Source organism: Phacochoerus africanus, chromosome 7 (genome assembly GCF_016906955.1).
Source record: "Phacochoerus africanus isolate WHEZ1 chromosome 7, ROS_Pafr_v1, whole genome shotgun sequence".
NCBI classification, from domain to species: Eukaryota; Metazoa; Chordata; class Mammalia; order Artiodactyla; family Suidae; genus Phacochoerus; species Phacochoerus africanus.
In genome coordinates this window covers 70,303,726-70,324,155 of record NC_062550.1, presented here as the reverse complement: position 1 = coordinate 70,324,155, position 20,430 = coordinate 70,303,726, and the positions used below count along the sequence as shown (strand labels likewise).

Below are 20,430 nucleotides of genomic sequence, written 5' to 3'. Positions count from 1 at the left end.
TTAGGGCCACACTTGCAGCATATAAAAGTTCCCAGGCTGGGGTGAAATCACAGCTACAGCTGCTGGCCTATGCCACAGCCACAGCAATGCCAGATCCGAGCCTCATCTGTGACCTACACCACAGCTCACGGCAATGCTGGATCCTTAACCCACTGATCAAGGATACTACAAGAATCCACATTCTCATGAATACTACTTGGGGTTCGTTACAGGTGAGCCACAACAGGACCTCCCCCAAGACAGCTTTTATAAAAAGTTCATCGCGATGGTGACATCTCGTGTGTCCCTGCTCCTTTACGGTGTATGGTGTCCCAGGTCTACGTGTCTTAGATGAAGTCTCGAACCTCCTGTTACAAAGGCTCCCTTGCCTTTGCAGTAATTCCAGGTTGCAGGGAAACCCTTTTCGGTTAAGGGCATGTTTGGAAACGCTCTACACACAGAAAGCATGGAGTCGGGAAATTATCCAATCTCTTCAAGACTCTGTCTCTATTCCATTTAGGCATCTCTTCCACAAACGACCATCTCCTAAATTACTGGGCTTTGGACATAATTTCTCTGCAAGGTTTCAGTCCTCCTATGGAAAAGGGAACCCCTGATTTCTATTCAGATTGGGTTGAGTTTGGCAGGACAGGTGACAACTCTTCAGCAACAGGGTTGATTTTCACTAGGAAAGTGTCCCTAACCTGCACCCAGTAAACACCAAGGGCAACTCAAAGCCACCCCCCACACATGCCCAAAATGCCCTCCAGGGCTTCAACCTTCAGAGCACTGTGGTCCTTGGAGTCTGCTGGAAACACAGACTCTTTAGCCTTGGACTAGACCTACTGAATTGGAATGTTCCTGGTAACCAGACTCCCAGCTGAGTCAGCTCTTCACTGACTCTAGGGAGCAGGATCGACCCCATTAGAAATACCAACCACGGCCAACCTCATTCATTTCTCCAGTGAGGAAGCAGCCCCAGAGGGCAGGTCAACTGTGTATTTTGCTCCTCTTTTTTAAAAAGTGAAATATACTATAATATTTATTTATGTATTTATTTTTGCTTTTCAGGGTCGCACTGCAGCATATGGAAGTTCTGAGGCTAGGGGTCGAATCAGAGCTACAGCTGCCAGCCTACACCTGCCAGCCTACACCACAGCCATGGCAATGCTGGATCTTTAACCCACGGAGTGAGACCAGGGATTGAACCCACATCCTCTGGATACTAGTCAGGTGTGTAACCCCTTGAGCCACAACGGGAACTCCTAATTGAAATATAATTGATTTACAATATTGTGTTAGTTTCAGGTGTACAGCATAATGATTTGGTTATACATATAGCCGTGTATATGTCTATATTCTTTAAAAAAAAATCTTTTCCATTATAGAGTGTTATAAGATAGTGAATACAGTTCCCTGTGCTCTACAGTAGATCCTTGTTTATCTCCTCTTCTTGTCACTAAGTTCCTTGAGGACAGGAAGGGCTGGTGTGTTTCTTCTCTAGGATGCCCACACAGCTGTGGCCCTAGAAATGCCTGTGGCCTGTAAATTCCTGCAAGACTCCAAATTTTCCTTTTTTAACCAGAAAGCAACTCCTTCCCTTTGCTCATCCACAGAAGCACAGGCCACAGGCCTGGCCATCACCTGGGCGTGTTTACCCCCATTGTCACATCAGCTTCACCACCAGATCCAGCTGCACCAAAGGTCACAGGGTTTGGATGAGGAGTGACTGGTTCCCTCCCTCTCCCCTGCCTGGAGGCTGCTGTGGTTAGTGTCACACTCAGAGAAAGGATAAACAAAAAGCAACCCCTCTGCCCCCCGCAGCTATTCTAAGATAGCCACATGCTCATTAGACGCCTGCAAACTTGCTGAGATGAAAGACAGACAGCCACAATAAAATAGACACCTCCCTGTAAGACGAAAAACTCCCTGCAGACCCTCTGCTGAGGTGTGATTTCAAAGATTCAATTCCAGGACCTATGACCTGTGCCCCCCTGGCCCTGTCCCCTGCCCTCAGGCTGGCGGGCTTAGTCCTTCACTAGGGAAGGGGGTTTTCCCCTCTAGTGGAACCCTCGCTTCCAGAATAAGTGCCCCTGGGGGAGGCAGCCTAGCTCAGCTGCTCAGCAAATGACCAGGAGTAAGAACTGCTGAGCTGGGAAGCAGTGAGGGACAAAGGAGGCTTCCCCTTCCGGCCCCCTCTCAACTCTGCGAGCCCTTCTCAAGAAGCCCACAGCCTCTGGGCTTCAGCCACGGTCAGCATTACTCCGGGCTGTGGGCAGAAGGATGGCTCAACGCCTAAACCCAGAGCGTCCACTTCCGGGCCTGGCTTCCTTCCTCCATCCAGCCGCGGTGGACCCAAGACAGGAAACCACCCACCTTCTTACTCCACAGTAAATGAGTGTCTTTCGTCAAGAAATTCAGGACCCGGAGTTCCCGTCGTGGCGCAGTGGTTAACAAATCCGACTAGGAACCATGAGGTTGCGGGTTCGGTCCCTGCCCTTGCTCAGTGGGTTGACGATCCGGCGTTGCCGTGGGCTGTAGTGTAGGTTGCAGACGCAGCTCGGATCCCGCGTTGCTGTGGCTCTGGCGTAGGCCGGTGGCTACAGCTCCGATTCAACCCCTAGCCTGGGAACCTCCATATGCCGCGGGAGCAGCCCAAGAAATAACAACAACAACAACAAAAAAAAGACAAAAGACAAAAAAAAAAAAAAGAAATTCAGGACCCAGCCTGACACATCCACGTATCAGGTGGCACTATAGCTTTCTACCGACAGGTTCCGGTTGTGGCTCATTCATCTTCTCTCCAAACCTGGCATGGGGCCTGGCATGCAGAAGTCACTCCACAGAGGTTTGGGGAGGAAAAAGCAAAGGGGGATGCAAAGCCAACCCCTTTGTATGCAATGTGACAAAGTCAACGCCTTCCTATACAATGTGACAGACCCCAAGGGATGAGCCAATGCCTTGATTAAGAGAAACAATAGGGAGGCTCTTCATATGCCTTCTTTGGGGTTTGTCACCAGCTTGCCCTCTTTCAAAGTTGTTATCTTTGCCATGACTCTGGCCTTGCTCAGTGGGTTAAGGATCTGGCATTGCCGTGGGCTGTGGTGTAGGTTACAGACGCGGCTTGGATCACCTGTTGCTGTGGCTGTGGTGTTGGCCGGCAGCTATAGTTCTGATTCGACCCCTAGCCTGGGAACCTCCATATGCTGCAGGTGCGGCCCTAAAACGCCAAAAAAAAAAGTTCTCAAGCCAGAAATTCTTGGGTTCAGATCCTAGTTCTGCGGTTATAAATCTTGGCCAAGCAACTTGTTTTCTCATCTATAAAACAGGAAGAGGAATAGCATGTCCTTGTGGGGCTCTGGAGAGATGATACCTATAATGGAATAATACTCTGGACTCTCTTGGTCATTTTTACTGCTGGTCTCTGAGCAGCCAAGGCAGCCCAAGCAGAGCTAAAGCAACCTGTGAGCAGACTTCCTTCCCTTCTACGCTGAGCTGAGAAGAAGGCCTGGGTGTAACAAGGCAGGGATGCACTCAGGTGCTCAGATGATAACACAGAGGGGCTGACCCATCAGTGCAAATGAAGCTGAATCACAGCCACATGGACTTCTATCCTTCCCTTTCTTCTGGAAAGACAGCCTCCTGGCTTTCACATTCCACTTCAAAGAGACATGCATACAACACTGATTTCCTTCCTTCTTAATCTATTATGAGAAAAGCAGCACCTTTGTGGTGCTCAGTGGAGTTAACATTCAGCCTTAATGGAGGAGGCGGGGAGGGGAAGGCCACAGATGGAGGCAGGCTGGTCCCAGCATCAGGGACCTAACCGGCTGTCGGCATACAGTCATTAGAACCCAGGGTTTCCAGTCCTTGGGATGATTCAAAGCTATTTCCAATGTTTAAACATCATATGTATTCAGGTACAGTACAAACGGCAGTTTTATTCACTGTGGCATTACTTGCAATAAGCACCAAATGACTATCAACAGCCCACATCCATCAGCAGGGATTGGTTGCATAAAGGATGGTGCATCTATACAATGGAATACTCACAACCATGCAAAATCTATGGGATGCAGCAAAAGCCATTCTTAGAGGCAAGTTCATAGCAATATGCATAAAGAAATACTATGCCCTGAAAAAAAGAAGGCACAAGCTCTCAGCATGCCAATAGGGATCTTTCCTATTGGTTAAGATCAATTAAGTGAAAAGAGCGAGGTAAAAAGGTGTGTATAGTGTATATACTATAATTATGTAAGGAAGAATAGGATGGAGGCAGACTATATATTTGTACTGCCTTGTGCTGACAATAAGAAAGTCTAGAAGGATGTATAAGAAACGAATAAAAGTGGCTGCTGGGGAAGGGGCAGGACAGGCAGATGGAGGCTGGAAGAATTCACTAGATAACTTTCTGCAGTGATTTGATTATTGAACTACATGAATATAGTCCTTATTCCAAAAATAATGTGAAAACATTGTGAACGCCAGCCTCTGTGAACAACACACTTCCACAGGTACACATGGCCTGTCAGCCTCTGCATTACAACCTCCGCACTAAAGGTCCCAAATGGGGGAGATAGAAAGTCAGCAGCATGGGCTCCACATTGTACTGGGTTTGGAGACCCACAGGTTGTTCAATATCTGGCACCTGGAAGACCTTCTGGGTGGTCTGGCAGTGAGCTGGTTGGGCCCATCTCACTGCTCCTAGGAGAAGGGGTGCAGCCCTCCAAGGAGGATCTGGGCTTCCTCCACTTCCCTCCCAAGTTAAGAGGGGAACCCAGTTGGACTATTCCCCCCCATCAAGGCCTCTTCCCCCTTTCTTATATTTTTTTTATGGCCACACCCATGACCCATGGAAGTTCAAGTCCCTAAGCTGCAGCAGCAACAACGCCAGATCCTTTAACCCCCTGTGCCAGCCCAGGGATTGAACCCCTGCCTCCACAGCGACTCGAACTGCTAAAGTTGGAATCTTAACACATTGCAGAATAGTGAGAACTCGCATTCCCCTCTCGTCCTATAAAAAAGGCAGAGCGATGGGCATGGGAAATTCCTCCACCAGGCACAGTGCCATGGCCTGTCCAGTGGGCCCAGCTCCACCAACTTCCCTGGAGGATGCCAGAGACCAGAGGACATGGCCCCACTGATTCTTCTCCCTGACCCTCCCGCCTGCACCCCGGGACACAGTAAGTATTCCCAGTAAGTATTCAGTCCTGTGCATGTCCTCATCTTGTCACTGGAATCAGCTCGCTTAGTGTCCTGGGTTGAATTATGCCTTCCACAGAGGCGTGGTGAGGTCCTACCCACCAGGACCTCAGAAGGTGGTCTACTGTTAGCCAATGGAACTTTGAAGAGGGGCTATGAAGGATCAGAGTTTCCTCTGTCATCACTGAGCTCATCTAGCCCAGCCCTCCTGCAGGTGTCTGCTCCCAGCACACGCGCCTCTGAGAAGCTGCGATTCTCACCATAAGAAGCCTCGCGTCCAGCCACACGCCTGGGGTCGGGTGGGGGAGGCAGCTCACCTTGGCTGCACTCTGCTGGGGCTCCTCTGGGGCCCTGTCCCTGGTTTGGCCGCCCAGGGCACCTTGTGCAGCTCTCTCTGCAGAAGAGTTGTGGCTGTGCTGAGTGCCAGGTGGAGGCCCCACTGGGCTTGGAGGAAGGCTGGCAAGTCACCACTGCCCCACCCTTGACAAGCAGCCCGGTGTTGTGACCATGGCTCCGGGCCAGTGTCCTGAAGGGCAGCTGGGCGCAGAGCAGGACCTGAGGTGGAACAGACAGAAGGAAGGTCTCACTTTGGCTTCAAGTAACTCACTATAGACCTGAAGGGAGAGGACACCCTGAAAGCCACTACGTTTTTCTCCTGGGACTTCTTTTTTTCCCCTTCTTTCTTTCTTTTTCTTTTTTTCTTTTTTAAATGAAGTATAGTTGATTTACAAGGTTCTGTTAGTTTCAGGTGCAAAGTGACGCAGTTATACATACACCTGTACCTATTTTTTTCAGATTCTTTTCCCTTCTAGGTTATTACAAAATAGTGACTAGAGTTCCTCATGCTACACAGTAGGGCCTTGTTGGTTATCTAGTTTACACACAGTAAATATTAATTATATTAATCCCTCCCCCACCCTTTCCCCATCAGTAACCACAAGTCTGTTCTCTACAGCTGTGGGTCTATTTCAGTTTTGTATATAAATTCATTTGCCTTTTTTTTTATTCCATATGTAAGTGGTATCATATGGTATTTGTCTTTCTCTGTCTGGTTTACTTCACTTAGTATGATGATCCTCTGGGACTTTTGAAATAAACTGCCAGCTGGAGTCTGGGTCAGGTTTTGAAGGAACCCCTCTGTTATCTGCCTAAGCAATGTCCATTTTTCCCTTCTTCCTTTCCAACAAGATTCCAACTTTGTTCACCACTCCGGGTTGGTGACCTCAGCCTCAGCTCAGGACCATATCCAGTCAAAGCAAGCATAGGCCCTTGCCAGAGGCTGGGGAGGGCTGGGCTCCAGACCCACCTCTGGTCCTGGGGAAAGGAGAGGGGCTTCTGGGAGTGCCTCTGGCATTGTTTTCCTGGCTCTTAAGGGAGATGCATGATCAAGCTTTGTTCTGTTATCAGGAAAGTGGCAGGATTAAGCTTTGCTCTTTGGGATGAGATCTCTGGCTTCAGTGCTCGGGATGGACTGGAGGGGGACGAGGCCAGAAGGAGGGGACCCAGGTCTGTGATGGTTCAGACACACAGCAGAGGCGGCCGTCAGGGGCTGGTGGTGCGGACAGGGGAGAACCAGGGGCAGAATCAAGAGGCAGAGTATGATGACAAGTTGGGCGTGGGATCTGGAGCCCGCAGAGGTCTCAGGATGCCTCCACGACTTCCAGGTTCAGAGGTTAGGTCAGTGGTGAACTCTTCAGACAGATTGGAAATGGGGGAGGAGGCACAATGTGGCAGGGAAGGTAACTGGCTCCGTTTGGGAAGCAGGAAGGTCAGGGTGTCTGTGGGAGGGCAAGGGCAAGGTGTTTCAGAGTGCGGTGGGAGAGAAGGGACGGGGGTTGCGCAGTGAGGTCAGGGCTGCTAGACACACAGGCTGGCACTTCACCAGTTTAATGTGATAGTTGGAGACACAGGTAAAGGGTAGGGTAGCCACAGACTAGGAGGTGTGAGACTGAGGGCTAAAATCATGCAGGATGATGGCTTTGAACACACACCCCAAGCAAGGCAGCAAAGGAAGTGGTGTTTCCACTGTAGTGCAGTGGGTTAATGATCTGGCTTGTCCCTGTGGAGGCACCAGTTTGATCCCATGCCCAGCCCAGGCCCCGAGTGCTAGGTGAAGGGTCTGGCATTGCTGCAGCTTTGGTGTGGGTCACAGCTCCAGCTCAGATTTGATGCCTGGCACAGGAACTGCCATATGCCATGGGGGCAGCGGAAAACAACAAAAACAACAACAACAACAACAACAACAAACAGCAAAGGAGGCTCAAAGCAGAGCTTAGAGAGAGAGAAGGAAACAAAGGAAAGAATGTTATCTCACACCAGAGGATGAGGAAAGTTGGAGAATGTTTAAGGAAATAGAGGGTTGACAACAGTTTCAAATGTAGAGGTGGCAGGTATTACAATGGAAAAGAAACTGGATTTAGCAATGGTAGTTAACTTCACGTAAGACCAGAATGGACGATGAGGAACTCACAGGCTGCACAGCTGCAGCAGAGGGTGGAGGCAGAAGCCAGGTTCTTTCGTAGGCTCATTCTCTAAATGTGTGCTTTGTGTTGGGAACACGGTGACCAGCAGATGCCAGTTAACATGACCCTACCAGGTAGAGGGGAACTCACACAACGAACAGAAACCACCAAATAGGGATGGGATCCCAACCCAGGTCCATGTTCTGCTTAAGACATGAAGACATGTAGAATGCTTGCTGGAGGGAACTTAGAGCAGCAAGGCTAACACAGACAGAAGATGTAGGAAAGGAGGGTACTTTTACGTTGGGTCCTATAGGATGAGTAGGAGTGAACCAGGAAAGGGGATGCTCCAGGGAGAAGGAACAGCAGGTGCCAACATCCCCAGAGAGAAGGAGCTGTCATTTGCTCAGAACTGGAAGGAAACCAAGGTGGGCAGAATGGTTTAAACCTGGTAGAGAGGGAGTTCCTGTCATGACGCAGTGGTTAACAAATCCGACTAGGAACCATGAGGTTGCGGGTTCGGTCCCTGCCCTTGCTCAGTGGGTTAAGGATCCAGCATTGCCGTGAGCTGTGGTGTAGGTCGCAGACGCGGCTTGGATCCTGCGTTGCTGTGGCTCTGGCGTAGGCTGACAGCTACAGCTCCAATTAGACCCCTAGCCTGGGAACCTCCATATGCCTCGGATGCGGCCCTAGAAAAGGCAAAAAAGACAAAAAAAAAAAAAAACCTGGTAGAGAGCAGCCAGAGATGAGACTGAAAAGGGCCAGGCTAGGAACCTGGGGAGAGCAGTGAAGCCACGCTTTAATGGCTTTAGGAGACAGGATCTGATTTGCATTTTAAAAGGTGACTTGGGCTCCTTGTAGGGAAGGAATTTAGGAGGGAGGGGGAGGGGAGGCATGGATACACAGAGGCCAGCTAGTGGAATACTGCAGTCCAGGCAAGAGGTGGCATGTCCTGACTAGGGTCGGGGCAGGTGAGTAGGTACAGGTGAAGGGATGCCAAAACTCTCTAGAAGTGGAGTCAAGAGATTGGAGGCGCTGGATGTGGCAAACGTGGAAAAGGAGAGGTGGAGGCCAGCTGGATTCAGTGGTCCCCTCTGCATCCATCTTGGACACCCCCAGAGATCAAATGACTCCTTCTCAGAGGAGGTCTCCTAACGCTCTCCTCTTCTGGTTTGGTCACACTACCGCTGGTGTCATGTCCTCTGGGGGAGGCTGTCAAGAAGAACAACTGTCCTCCCTGAGACACCACATGAACTATTCACAAAATCCATTCAGTAGAGGGCAGGCATCTAGGGCCCAAAGGCCAACCTCCATTGGGTTTCTTTGCCCTCGCATTATTTTGTCAATATTAAATCAACATGCTGGACTTCTGTTTCCCACATTATGGCAGGCTAAGTGCTTAGACTGACCCTTCCACTGAAAATCTTGTATAAAAGATAAAAAACAATATTTCTAAAAGCATTGATGAGCTGTCAAGAAAGGGAGGAGTTCACTGGCCAGGGATGTCCTCAGGTAATGGAATGTTCAGGTTCTGACTTATAATAATGACTATCATGTAATTAAAGAAATTAAAGATGAGCTGGCAAATATGAACATGGAACCAGAAAAACAAACCAAAAAAAGAGAGAGAGTGAGAAATAACCATGAAGATTTGAAAAAAAAAAAATTGGACAGAAGAGAATTTTTAGAATAAAAACTAAATAACTGAAACTCTAAATTGTGGACAGACTTAGTAGTATATAGATAGTGCCTGAGAAAGGAGCAGTGAACTAGAAGTTAGGTCAAAATAAATTAAACAAATGCAGCCTAGAAAGACAAAGACTCAGAAAAGAGTGCTTAAGACACATGAAAAATAGAGGCTCACATATTCTTAAAGGCAGCCAAAGAGAAAAGATGAGTTCCCTTTCAATGATTACAAGGTAGGATGCCTTCCACATGCTAAAAGAAAGTAACCATCATTGGCAAAACCACAACTCAAAAAGATACATGCACCATGTGTTTCATACCAGCACTATTCACAACAGCCAAGAAATGGAAACAGCCTAAATGTCAAATCAACAGATGAATGGACTCAGAAGATGTGGCACATTTATACAATGGAATACTACTCAGCCATAAAAAAGAATGAAATAATGCCTTTTGCAGCAACATGAATGCAACTAGAGATTCTCATACTAAGTGAAGTAAGTCATAACGAGAAGGACAAATACCATATGTTATCACTTACATGTGGAATCTAAACTATGGCACAAATGAACCTATCTGCAAAACAGAAACAGATTCACAGACATGGAGAACAGACCTATGGCTGACAAGGGGGAGGCAGAGGGAGTGAAATGGACTAGGAGTTTGAGGTTAGTAGATGCAAACTACTACTTTTAGAATGGATGAGCAGTGAGGTCCTGCTGCATAGCACAGGGAACTATATCCAATCCCTTGGGATAAAACATGATGGACAATAACATAAGAGAGCGAATGTAGATATATATATGAGTGAGTCACTGTGCTGTATAGAATTTGGCACATTTTCAATCATGTAGAACACTATAAATCAGCTATATTTTAATTAAAGGAAGAAAGTAACTGTCGTCTGAGAATTCTAGGCTCAAAGAAAATATTCTTTAAGAACAAGAGAAATGAAAACATTACAGATAAACAAAACTGGTTTGCTACAAGCAGGCCCTCATTAAAGAACATTTTCAAAGGAGTATTTCAGACAGGAGGAAAGAGATTCTAGATGGAAGATCTGAGATTAAAGAAGGAAGGAAAAACAAAGACAATGAAAATAGATGTTCTGAGTCTATTGGCGGGGAAATAACACCAGTGGGGAGTCAGACGTATTTATCTCCATATCTTGCTGTTGTTTCTCATTGTCTGGGAAACATGGATCAAGTCAGTTTCTCAGAATCTTCACAGCCTCATCTTCAAAATTCATAAGCAAGGTTTTTTTGAGGAATAATTAAGCAACCCCAAATATAATATGCTCCCCAAATAGCTCCTGCATCTAGAAGGTGTAAATAAATGTTAATTTCTTATCGCTTCAAAAATTAATAAACAAGCAAGTAAATAAGACATTCGTCTCCAGCTGCTTCAGGTAGAAGATAGAATTCAGGTATTTTTTCACATTGTATGTGTCTGCCCTGCAGAGCTGAGCTTTGATTCTTGCCTTTTCATCTTTTCAGCAGCGAGCCTAAGATCTTTCAAACAAAGGATTTATGACTTCATCTTATACACACTGCATGTGTACACATAAGCCTGGGGATATACCCTGGATTCCAGCTTAACTCACAACTTGAAAATACTTTGTGCTCACAGTTTTAGGAGATGGTAAAATCCACGTTGGTCCATCCAGGGGACAAAATGGCCTGTCCTGCCACCCCTTCCCAGGGATCTTCTGCCAAGTAGGAGGGAGCAGGACAAAGGACCCATTGGTGCAGCCATTGCAACCCAAGCCCAATGCTGACTGACAAACCCCCTCCCCTGACCCCATCCCTAACTTCAATCTCCATTCCATTTACGACAAGAAAGCCAAGCTAAGGAAACTGAGCTTAGTCTACCTTAGAATCTCTGCCTAATTTTCACTTGGCAACACCTTGGTGGTGAGTGGGAGACAGGGTCGGGGAAGGGACAGATAAGCCAGAACCAGTCTCCCCTTGTTGATGTCAGGGAGACAAACAGCACCAGTTCGGAGGTTCTAGGACCCGAGTTGGCATCTTTACTCTGCCATGTGTCCCCAGGCAAGCCACTTAACTCTCTGATTTTATTTTCTTCCCCTGAAAATTAGAGTCAATAATTATACCATAGTCATGGCGCATTTCACAACTGACCAAGTCATAATTTCATTTCCTATGTGCCAGCAGGTGTATAATACCCAGCACAACACTCATCTCACTGCATTGCTGTAAAGGTTTAAAAGCAGTGTGTGGACTGCCGTGTGCGCTGCTGTCTCCACCGATACAAAGCATCATCACCAGGGTCCCCTGACTCACCCTCTTAAGAGCAGGCAGCTCTGCTGTCCCTGTGCCCGCACTTGGATTGATTCTACACTGAGCAGCTGTCTGACCTGGAACGAGTTGCTTAGCTTCCAAGTTCCTCACCTCTAAGTGAAGGAGGACGCCAACAGTCCCAGCTCGCAGCTCAGGGCTTCGGGAGTGAGAGTGGACCAGATCCACAGCAAGAGAAACCCACGGCGTCTGACCTCATGCAGCCGCACTCCCTGAGGCCCACACCCTTATCCATGTTTGCGTCCCCTCTCCACACCCTTGGGCAAATATTTGTAGGGGCAGGGCAGAGGCTCTGAAGGGCTGGACACACTGTGGATTGTTTCTGGAAGATGGCCAAGCCTCAGATCCACACTAGGTCTGCGGGGAGTCTCCACGCTGTTCTGGATGGCCCCCTGAGGTCCCCTGCAGCCCCGATCCTTCCGCTGTCAGCTCAGAGTCCTGCTTCGGCAGGCTAGAAAGTTCTGGAATATGGGATGCTGGCTGAGCCTCATTCCCTGCCTGGTCTGTGCAGTTCACACTATTGGTAAAAGGCACTGAGCCCTGAGCCAACACGATGTGGCCGTGTTACGATGAACTAGGATGCAAACAGTTAATTTAGCTCAACCCAAGGAACGGTTGAGCAGCCCCTACTTAAGAGCATTTATCGCTGCTCCGTCCCGCCTTTATGACCTGCCTAAGAGATGCAAAGGGCAGCTCTTTTACTGGTGAGGTTGGGGAGGCTGCCGAGGCCCAGAGCCAGCAAGTGGAGAAGCTCCTCCCATCACCAACCTGCCGCCAAGCACAGCTGCTCTCGGGCTCACCCGGGCCCCACTCTTGGCCCCAGGTTCTCGAGCAGCATCCTTGGAGGGCCTCACAGGACTGCATCAGATGGAGCAGGGCCGGAGGACTCAAGGCACGACTGGTCACTACACTTGCGTCTTTGTCCAAGAAGATAAAACACAATTCAGGAGCACTAAGTAGGCCCAGTGGGTCTGGGGGTCCAGCTACTGCCCTTGGCAGTGGGGCGGCCACATGTGTCCCCTGGCTGAGCGGGATGGTCAGCCATGCCTATCACTGTGCTCGTTGACATCTCTTTGCACAATGCCTCGGATAGCGTGGCCCAGGGACCCCACAGGTGCAAGCAGAGCACAGCTCGGCTGTCCAGTGAGTGACACGTCACAACCCCAGGCGGGTGGGGACAGAGAGGTCTGGACCAGCCACTGTCACCAGGCCTCAGATGGGGCAAAATGTGGAAAGCTGCCTTTGGCCCTACAAACTGGGGCTGAAAAGGCAGCAGGCAGCAGACAGGAAAGAATTCAACAGTGGCCTATTGTTAAAGGGGTGTCACCCAGCTTCTCCTCTCTGTCTTGTCTGGTGTTCCTGGTGGGTCACTTTGGACAAAGAGGAGGAGTCTCTGAGGGTCAGCCTACCTGCTTCCACCTCCAGCCCCACGTCCCTCCTGCAGGGTTCTGACACCATCTGCTTCCTCACGCAGCCCCGTCCACATAACACACATTCACATCCCTGCAGATTCCAGAAGCCTCCCAGAGCAGACACTCACAGGCCCGAGCGGGGCCGGCTATGCTTGATCCGGCTCAACACCTCTGTCTACCCGAAAGAGGAAGTCCTGAAGAGTCCAGAGTCGCATCCTAGCTCCTCGCAGCTTTTATTTTTTCTTTTTCTCTCTCTGTCTCTCTTTTTGCTTTTTAGGGCTGCACTGGCACCACATGGAAGTTCCCAAGCTAGGAGTTGAATCGAAGCTGCAGCTGCCGGCCTACGCCACGGCCACAGCAATGCCAGATCTGAGCCGCATCGGTGACCTACACCACAGCTCAGGGCAACGCCGATCCTTAACCCACTGAGCGAGGCCAGGGATCAAACCCGCATCCTCATGTGCATTAGTCAGGTTCATTACTGCTGAGCCACAACAGGAGCTCCTTACCCTGACATTCTTGAGTTAAATTTCAAGGGATAGAACTTACATCCTCATGGATACTAGTTGGGTTCTTAACCAGCTGGGAACTGCTTCTCACAGCTTTTAGATGGTACACTGAGTCAGGGGAGGCCAGCCAGAGGAGGAGGGAACCTTTAGAAATAGGTCAGGGTCCAGGCACGTCTTATGTCCTGGACAGAACTTCATCAGTTTAATTTCCATGCAGACTCATCCTCAGACACAGTCCAGAGAGGAACAGAGGGACCATCACGGACCATCCTTTCAGGACTCTGTCACTGGCCTCTGCTGAATTCTACCATTCTTAAAGGCCCGCTCTGCTCTTGCCAACCTGGCTAAGCCTTTGCCGAAGCCCCTCTCCTTCCAGAGAACACATCCATCCCATTCCCTTGGCAACTGTCACCTATGCCATCAAAAGAAGCACTATGGCCTTTACTCTTTCTCCCAGGACAAGGCGCTGCACACCCAGTAGGTGGTCAGCGCTTTGGGTTTTGTTTTCTAGCTTTTTAAAAAAAATTGGCATTAACATTCAATAAAACCACATGGATTTAGTTCCTACAGTGTCAGGAAATTCAGATGTGGCATGTGCAATAATGTGATTGCTATTCAGTACAAATTAGAGCTTTTTATTCTATTTCTAATTCCAGTAAATAGGGCTTGTGCATTTAAAAAAATATATTTTTAGTTTGCAATGTGTGATTACATAACGGAGGCCTAGTAATTTCTTTTTTCATTAACATTCATTTCACTTAGCAGTTCCTTTTCATGTCTTTGTTTCTCATTCAAGCTGTGGTTCAAGGTATTAAACCTACATTCCTTAAGAAGAAGTGCCACGGTGGACTTTTTAACTGGCCTTCCCCACCCCTAGGTTTCTGACCAGCCCGCCTGGGGCAGCTGACATGGTGTGGGGTCAGGGATGCCGCCCCCATTTTCCAGATGTGTTAACAGAACTCTCTTACCTAGCGGAGCCCTCCACTCACCAGCTCTACTCTTTGCAGGGAGCCGGCGTGGTGAGGCGTCCGTGAGGGAGGCAGCTCTACAGAACCAGGTGTATGAATTCAGATGATCCGCTTATCTTTCTGAACTTTGGTTGCCTCTTCTGGAACGTGGGGATGCTAAAGCCTTGATGAGAAACTGTGCCTGGCACGTGGGACGTGCCCAGTACATCCTCTCATCTTCAGGGGGTGCATCGGTAGCCTCGCTGCTTCTCCAGTTGCCCTCATTTACAAGGCGACACCACACCTACCAAAACCAGGACCCCAAGCCCCAAGCAAAGATGAACCCCCCAAAATCTGAGTACAGGGCTATCTAGCCGGGGCTAGCGAAGTTCACGGAGAGGGTAATGACAAGCAACAAGAAATGTGTCAGAGAAACACAGCACTGAAGATGCTACAAAGACGCTAGAAAGAAGGCCTGCTGGAGAATGAGGAAACACGTCAGCCACGTTGGCTACAGGACAATCAGGCTCTCTGGCCACGACCTCACTGACCTCACTTGTGTCCCCAAAGGGTCTAGCAGACAGGCACTACTGGGCCAAGACAGTAAATGGCTGTCCCTGAGCCCCAGGGGCCTGCGACTGCCAATGCCCCTGGCCTAGGCCTGACCATGCCAGGGCCCAAGGGCATTTCCCAGCAGCCTGTTCCCCGATTCCCTGTCATGAGCAGCCGCCTCAGGCAGCTCCCAGAGGAGCCCCCCTGGAAGCAGGGCAGAGAGAATTGGTGACATAGATCTCGATGGGGACACTCCAGTCAGGGGGCCCCTCCCCACCCCCAGCACGCCTCTGCCCACTGTGTTCGGTACTGTCACAGGCCCACCTTCAATGCCTTCCACTGTCCTCGTCCCCAAGCCCACCTCTTCCCCTAACCCCAGCTCAATCCCACATCCTCTGCGAAGCCACAAGAAGTACGCTTGCCTCTGCTTGCTGCAGACTCTCACAGCATCCTTAGCGGTGCAGAAAATCCCTCCCACGACAGGAATGCTGGCCAAGAGGGGACCCTTGGCAGGGGCAGGAGGGGCTCAGGAAGCACAGATACCAACTAAGTGGATGATTCTGTCCCTCCCCTCTGGGGCATTTAAGTCAAAGTTTGGCACCCTGGCAGGGACCCCAAGGCGGAGGCTCCCAGACATGAACTCAACAGCACACGCTCAGTGGACCAGCAGGGCCACATAAGCCATCGCCATGGGGTGTTTCACACCTCAGCTCACTGGGCTAGATTAGCAGGTAATTGTTCCCCTATCACTCAGGAGGGACGGAGCTCAGCTTAGAGGGCGAGTCCTGAGGGCACAGGACTGGTTGGAGTCAGAACTGTCTCCTGCACTCAGGATCCCGAGGGGCAGCCTGGGAATGGTGGAGCCCATGGCCTGGGGAGGGGGGGAGCAGGCTGCCTGGGTTCAAATCCCAGCTCTGCCTCTTAGGAGCCGTGTGACCTCAGACAAGTTACCCGGGCTCTCGGAGCCTGGCTTTCTCATCGGTAAGGTGGGGAGAAGAATCATAATAGTACCTGTCTCACAAGACTGTAACAAGGACTGAATGAGCTCCCTGGCACTGAGCCCAAAGCTGCGCCTGGTGCATTTCTGTGCATCCAGCCTCCAGGCGCAGTGAAAAGAGGGATCCTGCAGTTCTGTGTTGGATCAGCATGTGGCTATAGGAAGTCGGTCTCCCTCCCCCAGCTCAGCACCAATGCAACCTTCCAAACCAGCGGGCACAGTGTGTGTTTATGTGGCTTCCATGTGGCAAAGCTCCATCCACACACCAAATCCCGGAGCTTAACACGGAGCGACCTCTGAAGTAAATACAGTGAAAATAAGCCCATCGCCCAGGTAATAGGAGATTTTCCTCTTGTCTGCACAGGTAATTGAGCTGCTGTAGCTGGCTTCCTACTTCTGGTGCTGCTTCACCAGGGAGTTAAGGGAGTGAATACTGGGGAGTTAAGGAAGCTGCCTGGCCAGAAATGCAAACGCTGGTCTGGCAGGCCGGCATCCCCGCCCCTGGATCCCGGATCCAGCAGGTCTTGGCACACCCAGGGCCACTTTCCTCCTAGCCCAGCAGGACACGGAGCTGCACAGACCTAGGGGCCAGGGCTGAGCCAACCAACCACAGGCCCTTGGAATCTGAGCCACATAGGACACTCGTCTGGTCCCTCATTCCTGCATCTTCCAGAAACACCTGGAGCATCACCAGAGTCGGGCTCAGCTGCACTTGGGCTGTTGCCCCTGTGTCCGCGTCCCTCGGCCACACCAGCCTCACCAGGATGTGTCAACAAAAAGGCAGGAGGAGAAAGTGCCGCTGACATTCTGAGACACCAGGGCTGGGAGCCAACACAAACTCACAGAGGGAATGCACTGTCTCCGGAAGAATCTGTCACAAAAGAGCTCATATTCCTCAAGCTCGGAGAGGCCCCTGAATGTCACCAGACAGTGGCCCCCACAAGTCCCCCCGCCTCCAGCAGAGGCTGCAAAGGACAGAACCCGCAGAGTGCTTCCTCCCCGTCACCTCAGCCCCAGCCGCAGATGAAGTCCTGCTAATTGGCCTTTGAGAACAGCCCTGAAGGCAAGACAAGGACCAAAAGGTCTCAAGCTGAGTCCTGGGAGGGGACAGGGCGTCTGGTCCATGCCAAAGCCGTTGGTGCGCCCAAGCCTCCAGGGTTAGCCTGGCATGACGATGAGGGTCCGGGCTCTGACTTGGCCAAACCACCTGCTGCAAGTCCTGCCTCTACTATTTCCTGGCTGCGTGACCACGGGCATGGTGCTCTGCCTCTCTGTTTAGTTGATTTTCCTATAAAGTGGGAATGACCACTCAGCGGCGCCTACCTGATGGATGAGGCTGCAGTAACACTTATAAGCAAGGACATGTCTGGTGCTCGGCGTGTCCTGCTGTCCTGAGGATGACCTGAGAATTGTCCCAGGACATCCTGGCCTCTGCCCCTTGTCCCAGCATCACTGCTAACACTCTGCCTTTCACAGGAACAACTGCAGGCTAGACGGGGAAAGCTGACTAGGTCTTGTCTGTGTTGGGTCCCCCTAGGGACCTCCCCACTTTCCACTGCTGCCTCTGCCTATCGGGCACGTCCCCAAAGATAGCTCTGCCCTTGGTGGAAACTCGCTGTTTTCCTTTCTTCCTGTCCCATCCCTTTGTCACCGCTCTCCTGCTCCTCCCCCACAACCACCCTCTCCTCTGGGCTGCTGCTTCTTTACTGGGGCTCCCGCTGGCCCTGCACCCGGGGATGGGGACACCTCCCTCACCAGCAGAGGCCTCGCTGCATTTCCCCCAGAGGAAAGAAAACCGCTTGAAACATCAACAAAATGACCACCCGCCGGGTGAACGGAAATCCTTTTCCATTTTGTGTTTGGGTGTGAGCATGTATCGTTTAAGGGGGAAAAAAGAAAGGAACTGTTTGAAATAGTCCATCCAGTGCCCGTCTGTGAACACCCCCCCCCAGGGGGGGGCGCTATTTTATGGCAGAGGACGCAGGCCATGCCCCCACAGGGCAGTAGAGAGGCCAGGGGCCCAGGGCTCTGCCCCTCTCTGCACTCAGCACCCACCACGCCTTCTGAAGCCTCAGTTTCCCTATCTGTAAAAGTGAGCACGCTTGTCCCTCGATCCTGTGAGAAAACCCGTCCTGAAATGGCCCTTGGGGGATTCCACAACGGTCTGCACACCCATCTTCAGGGCCCATCTAGCTCTTTTCACAGGTGAAATGGAGGAAGGAACCAAGCCTGGGACAACGTGACAACCTGACTAAGTTCTCGCCCAGGGAGTCACAGCAAACGCCAAGTCTGCTGTGCAGGGACACAGAACCCGCATGCTTGTTCCGTGTGGGTCGTGAACTCAGCCACTGACGTGCCATCCCTGGGAAGCCTCCACTGAACTCCCTCAGCCCAGCCCCCCAGCCCCTGGGGCTCAGCAGACACCAGACAGGGGCTAGGATGGGGTGGGGTGGGGGCAGAGCAGCGGCCACTGAGCCCCATCCTAGGCTCACACAGCTCTGATCACCCCCAGACCTGACCCTGCTCCAAACCCGGTTCCCTGTCCAGCACTGGAACCTCATCCCCATCTCCCTGGTCGCTTCCTCTGTGCTGGGCCCTGACACTTATTCGGCTACCAGATTGGCTCAATGCCAGCTTTCTCTGGTTCCCTCCCTCCCCCTTCCCCACTTATTGCTGTGTGACCTTGGACAAGGGGTTGACGTCTCTGAATCTCTATTTCCTCCTCTATAAAATGGAGACAGTAGCAATAATCCCCTCATACAGCTGCTGGGAGGATTAAGTGGGATTCTGGGTAGAAAGGCCCTACCACGCACCCTGGCTTGTAACAGACTGCTCCTCCGTCACACACACCCCCCTACCAGCCCCCATTGCCCCTTCAGCTAGCGTCCTGGGTCCCGCTCCTGCATGCCCCACAGCCCTGCTCAGCCCCATGTGGACCCTGCGGTCCTCTCCTTCCCAGGTCCTCCCCCTACAGCATCCTTTGCCCCAGCGCGTTTGAAATATCTGTCAAATGACAAGGTCTTCTGAACCCAGCGACCTCATGCCCTTCCCAGAACCCACCCAAAGAAGCCCAGGCCGAGTGAGAAAGTGCAAGTTCCCTGGCCTGACACGCCCGGCCTTGCCCGATCGGATCCCAACCAGTGGTCCTCATCACAGCCTCCACTGGTTCCCCAGACACACCCAGCTCACTGCCTCTGCTCAGGGGTCCCTCCCCCACAACGCCCAGACCCAGCCTCCTTCTCCAGCTCCCACCCAAGCGCCACCTCCAGAGGCCCGTCCGACCCACTCCTTAGAGATGACCTCACTCCTCCAAACTCCCCTGGACTCAGGACATTCACCAGCCCCTCCAGTCAGTACTCAGGGGCGAGGGGCCTCAGAGGGCAGACATCCGCCTCTCGTGGTTATCATCCCAAGTCTGCACAGAGCAGCCATCAGGGGCAGGCACTACCCGACACGGCCGTGCGTGTAAATGTCACCTGAAAAGGGCCATGAACCCGGGACCCTCAAACTGAAATTCCAACCCTAGAGGGAGTACGCTGCCCTCGATGCAAATCCCTAGGCCCCCAAGCTGGCTTCTTCCAGAGACAGAGGACCCACTGCCTCGTGCACAAGGCTCTTTTCCTGGACTCCGATCACCTCTGGGACTCCCACACCTCAGCCCTGCTGCCCTCTGGAGCCGCACAGAACCAAATCATTTGGGATTCCTGGCAGCCTCTTCAGAGCCAAACACAGGGCAGGCTGCCAACAAGGCCACTGTGTGCAGGACAGACATGTGGAGTCAGAGGGCTTTTCCACATGCTGGGGTGTATCCATGCGTGTGTGTGTATGCGCAGGCACACACACACACACACACACACACACACACACACGCATGCGATGCACACGCGTACACACGCGCGCGCACACACAGACACATGCACACCTAGGCCAGAGGCAGCAAGGGGGCTGAGTCACGCAGCCAGGCCACAGCTCAAGCGGGGCAGGAAGTGCTGCCCCACTTCCTGAGCCTCTTCCTTTGCTCTGGGAGGTTCTCCTTCTGTCTCTGTCTTTCTCACTCTGTCTCTCCCAGCTCTTGGTTTCTATTCCTGCAACAGCCTGCTGCTGTTCTGGCCCTGTGGCAACGGCTCCCGAAACCCTGACCTCCAGGTGAGGAGTTCTGGCTTCTAGACCTGCCAGCCGGGCCGGTCCGTTCACCACTCTGAACCTCAGTGTCCTCTTCTGTAAAGCGAAGAGGCTGGGTGTGGCAACAGGGCTCCTGAGGTCCCTTCTGATCTCAGCCCAGGGCTTCTGCCCTCCGGTCCCCTGAGGAGGGGGTGCTCAGCACCAGGGGGCAAGGACCAGGGCAGGTCTGGGCATAGGCTGGAGC

General features: G+C 51.4%; 1 protein-coding gene across 10 annotated transcripts in view; it reads right to left on the bottom strand.

Moving 5' to 3' along the window:
* CRACR2A (calcium release activated channel regulator 2A) overlaps window positions 1–20,430 on the bottom strand; it is a 165,652-nt gene that overhangs the window by 94,966 nt on the left and 50,256 nt on the right. For 3 of the 10 annotated variants that reach the window (XM_047787800.1, XM_047787799.1, XM_047787803.1), the window contains one exon: window positions 5,499–5,736. The exons of 1 other annotated variant lie outside the window; for it this stretch is intronic. The gene's annotated coding sequence lies outside the window, so the exon portion shown is untranslated. 6 more of the 10 variants (XM_047787798.1, XM_047787805.1, XM_047787802.1 and 3 more) reach the window with 5 other exon arrangements.